Source organism: Mandrillus leucophaeus, unplaced genomic scaffold, assembly GCF_000951045.1.
Source record: "Mandrillus leucophaeus isolate KB7577 unplaced genomic scaffold, Mleu.le_1.0 Scaffold421, whole genome shotgun sequence".
Classification (NCBI taxonomy): domain Eukaryota; kingdom Metazoa; phylum Chordata; class Mammalia; order Primates; family Cercopithecidae; genus Mandrillus; species Mandrillus leucophaeus.
This window is the reverse complement of record NW_012104488.1, coordinates 2055169-2060573: the sequence shown is the minus strand read 5'-3', so window position 1 is coordinate 2060573 and position 5405 is coordinate 2055169.

Below are 5405 nucleotides of genomic sequence, written 5' to 3'. Positions count from 1 at the left end.
TTTTCTCTTTGCTTAACACATCCAAATGGAGAAACAGCGACACCGTTACCTACATTTACTAGTCCAATGCGTACAACCTTCTGTAGTATATCAATTGCCAATGAGTTTAATGTTTTTTAAAAAATCACCCCAGAGAAGGGTTCTAAAAATTCAGAAACCGCATTACCAGCCCGCATTGTAAAGTCTGTTTTGTTTTGTTTTGTTTTGTTTGTTTGTTTTTCAGACAGTCTTGCTCTGTCGCCCAGGCTGGAGTGGAGTGGTGAAATCTCAGCTAACAGCAACCTTTGCCTCCTGGGTTCAAGCTATTCCCCTGCTTCAGTCTCCGGAGTAGCTGGAATTATAGGGGTGCACCACCACACCCGGCTAATTTTTGTATTTTTAGTAGAGACTGTTTCACTATGTTGGGCAGGCTGGTCTTGAACACCTGATCTCTAGTGATCCACCTGCCTCGGCCTCCCAAAGTGCTGGGATTACAGGCGTGAGCCAATCGTGCGCGGCCTGGGGTGAACCTTTTTAATGAGCATTTATTATTTGCCATTCACAATGCCAAGTGTCATGATGAATGAAAATGTCTTGGAATTAGAGGTGGTGGTTGCACACATTATAAATGTATTAAAGTACACCTCAAAATAAAATCCGAACACATTAAGTGGTTACTCCCATTCTTCCCTCTCTCAGCCCCTGGTAAATGCCAATCAGCTTTCAAACTGTGGTACCTAATATGGATATTTCATATAAATGGAATGTGTGACCTCTTGGTCTGTTTTCTTAGCATGATCTTTTGCAGGTTCACCTTGTACACCTTGTGGCATGTATCAGTACTTCATTTCTCTTTATGGCTACTATTCCACTGTACCTAGATGCCACAGTTTTACCTGTCCATCCACTGATGGACATTTGGGTTGTTTCCACTTTCGGGCTATTGTGAATAGTGATTATATGAACATTTGTATACAAGTATTTGTTCAAGTCCCTGTTTTCGATTCTTTTGGGTATAAACATAGTGGAACTTCTGGGTCTTATAGTAATTATACGTGAAAATATTTGAGGAACCCATAAACAAATGTTTCTGCAGCAGCTGAACCATTTTACATACCAAGAGCATTATCAGGGATTCCAATTTCTCCACATCCTCATTAACACCATAATTTTCTATTATTCCTTTGATAGTAACTATCCCAAAGGGTATAAAGTGGTATTTTATTGTGGGTTTGATTTGCATTCCCTAATGGCTAGTTTTGTTGAGCATCTTTTCACGCTCTTGTTGGCCATTTGTATATCTTCTTTGGAGAACTCTCTGTTGAGGTCTTTCCACATTTTAAAATTGAGTTGTTTATCTTTTTGTTGTTCAAGTTATGTGTAGTTATATATTCTGGATATTAGACCCTTATGAGATATATCATTAGTGGATACTTTCTCCCATTCTATAGGTTATCTTTTCACTTTCTTGATAAGATCCTTTAGTGTGCAAACTTTTAAATTTTGATGAAGTCTAATTTATTTTGTTACTTGTGCTTTTGGTGTCATAACCAAGAATCCATTGTGCAAGCATACTAGCTTTCATGTCTCTTCTTATTAGTATACTAATTATATTGGATAAGGGCTCCACCTTTATGATCTTCTTAAACTTTAATTACCTCCTTATAGATCTTATCTCCAATACAGTGACATTGGGGTTTGGGGTTACACATATGAATTTTGTGGGGATATAATTTGGTCAACAGACTTCTGTACTCCTGCAATTCATGTCCTTATTGAATACAAAATACATTCATACCACCTCAACAGTCTCAAAAGCCTTAACTCATTCCAGCATCAACTCTGAAGTCTGAAGTCCAAAGTCTCTTCTAAATATCACCTAAAACAGATAAGGATGAGACTTGAGATATGATTCATCCTGATGCAAATTTTCTCCCTATGAAACTGTAAAACCAGACAAATTATTTGCTTCCAAAATACAGTGGCAGAACAGGTATAGAATAGGCATTCAAAAAAAAAAAAAAAATAGAAAGAAAGAAAGGAAAGAAAAGAAATAGGGAAAAAGGAAGGGAGGACAGGTCCCAAGCAAGTCCAAAAATCTAGCAAGGCAAATTCTAATAGATATTAAGGCTCGAGAATAATCCATTTTGATTCAGTGCCCTGCCTTCCAGACCTGCTAGGGTGGTGGCCCTGCCTTCTGGACCCCAGGTGGATGCTGTACCTCTCCTCACACTCTGCCAGGCACGCTCTCCCAGGCAGAGTCTCATCCCAAAAGTTTTGCTAGGTAATGGCCTTGATAACATCTGAATTGCTTTGAGGTCCATCTCCCCTTTTCTTAAAGAATAGTGCAAGTATGGCCAGGTACAGTGGCTCATGCCTGTAATCCCAACACTTTGGGAGGCCAAAGTGGGCAGATCACGAGGTCAGGAATTTCAGACCAGCCTAGACAACATAGTGAAACCCCATCTCTACTAAATACACAAAAATTAGCTTGACCTGGTGGTGCTCGCCTGTAATCCCAGCTACTTGGGAGGCTGAGGCAGGAGCATCACTTGAACCTGGGAGGTGGAAGTTGCAGTGAGCCGAGATCATGCCATTGCACTCCAGCCTGGGCAATGGAGTGAGACTCCATCTTAAAAAAAAAAAAAAAAAAAAAGAATAATACAAGTTAGCAGCTGGAAAGCTCTATTGTCCTACCCGTAGAATCTAGGACATGTAAAAGCCTTCTATCATTTTTGTCTTGTCTGCATCTCCTTCAGTTGAAACAGGCAGTGTTTCTGCTCATATAATCTCATCATTTATTTATCAAATGATAGTCTAACCATACCTTTGGTGTTCTCTTTGGAATATACTTTCTCATTTTATGCAATATGACAGGCAGAGAATTTTCCAGATATTTAAGTTTTGGTTCCTTTTTGCTTAACAATTTCTTCTTTCATTCATCTCTCTCCTCTTGCATTTTACTATAAGCATTCAGGAAGATCTAGGTCACACTTTCAGCATTTTGCTTAAAAATCTCAGATAAATATTCAATTTTGTCATTCATAAATTCTGTCTTACAGAAAACACTAGAAAACAAGTCAGCCAAGTTATTTGCTACTTTATAACAAGGATTGCCTTTCTTCTGTCGTCCAGTGACCGGCTCCTCACTTTCATCTGAGACCTCACAAGAATGGCCTTTAACAAACAGGTATTTACCAAAATTCTGTTCATGATTATGTTTTCTCTAAGAAGATGGAGGCTTTGTCTTCAACTGTATTTCTGAGTTCTTACCAGAATTGCCTTTAACATCCATATTTCTAGCATGGAAATCTAGGCTTTTTCTAGCATGCACCTCAGAATTCTTTTAGCCTCTACCCATTACCTAGTTCCAAAGCCACTTTCACATTTTTAGGTTTTATTAAAGCAACACCCAACTTCTTGGTAGCAAAATCTATCTTAGTTTGCTCAAGCCACTATAATAAAATACCATATACTGAACAGCCTAAGCAACAGAAATTTATTTCTCACAGTTCTGGAGGCTGCAAAGTCCAAGATCAAGGTGCTTGCCAATTTGGTTTCTGGTGAGGGCTCTTTTACTGGCGAGTCCATGGCCACCTTCTTTCTGCATTCTCATATGTCAAAGGAAGGGGAAAAGGGAAGGGAAACAGACAGAGAAACACACACACAGAGAAAGAGATCTGGTGGGGTTTTTTTTTTTTTTTTTTTTTTAATAAAGATACTAATCTATAGGATCTGAATTCCACTCTTGTGATCCATTTAACCTCAGTTACCTTGTTATAGGTCCCATCTCCAAATACAGTGACATTGGGGGTTTGAGCTTCAATATATGAATTTTGAGGGGACATATTCAGTTCTTAGCAAATGCTATTATAAATGACAATTTTAAAAAAATTTTCCAGATTGCTCATTGCTTATGTATAGAAACACAATTGATTCTAGGGTATTGTCTTAGTCCATTTTCTGCTGCTGTAACAGAATACTACAGACTGGGTAATATATAATAAACAGAAATTTATTGACTCACAGTTCTGGATGCTGAAGAGTCTAAGATTGAAGGGCTGCCATCTGGTGAGAGCCTACTTGGTTTGTATGTTATCCCATGGTGGAAGGGCAAAGAGAGGGCTAGAGAGCAAGGGATCAAACTTGAAGCCTCAAGTCCTTTTACAATTGGCGTTAATCTATTCATGAGAGTGGAGACCTCATGACCTAAACAACTTACATTAGGCTTACCACCCAACATTGTTGCATTATGGATTAAGTTTCTAGCATGTCCTTTGGGGGGATATATTCAAATCATAGCAGGTGTTGACCTAGTACTCTGAAAATTTACTTATTAGCTCTAATAATTTTTATGTGTGTATACAAGTATATATTCTTTAGGATTTCTATATATAGAATCATGTAATCTGTGAACTGAGATAGTTATACTTTTTTTTCTCCCAGTTTGAACCCTTTCATTTCTTTTCCTTGGTTAATTGCTCTGACCAGAGCCATCCCATTTTAAATATTTTGCTCGGGTGATTATGGAAGCTGGCAAGTCTGAAATCTGTTGGGCAGCTGAGTAGGCTGGATTCTCAGGCAAGAGTTGATACTGTAGTCTTGAGGCAGAATTTCTTTTTCTCTGAGTAATCTCAGATTTTGCTCTTAAGGCCTTCAGCTAATTGAATAAGTTCCACCCACATTATCAAGATTAATCTCCTTTGCCTAAAGTTAACTGATTATAGATATTAAATATATCTTCAAAATACCTTCACAGCAACACCTAGATTAATGTTTGATTGTATACTGTAGCCTAACAAAATTGACATGTAAAATGAACCATCACATTCAATGTGGGAGATAGTAGTATTAGTTCACAGGATTTTAAAACATTTTTATTTCTCACTCTCCTTCCCATGGCTTCGGTGTGGGCAGAGTATACTTCCTCATGGTGATTTTGCATGTGGCTATGTGACTCATTTTGGCCACTGGAATATGAACAGATCCACTAGCAGATGAGGATAACTAGATGAACTCTTAGAAGCAGAAGGCATGTGTGTTCCCAATCCTCTGTGTGTCTGTGTGTGTGTGTATGTGTGTGTGTGTGTGTGTGTGTGTGTGTATTTCTGTAAGCGATGATACAGAGCCCAATTTGAAAGAGCTCCTACTGGCAAAAGAACGGACTATTGGAGCATCAAGGAGAATCAGAAAGATTTTTTTAACTGAAATGGTTTGAAATACATCAAAAATTTCTAAATACATAAATTTCAATGCTTTTATAAAACCTCTCACTGGTCACATTGAGGATTGCTAGGGCACTAACTCATTATTCTGAAATTGCTTTTAAAAAGCTTTTTAAACCAAAGTTTTTGCTTTCCTACACAAACTGGAATTCAGAGTAAACCAAAGAGTTGATAGGGGAAAATTTTTTTTTTTCCTTTTTT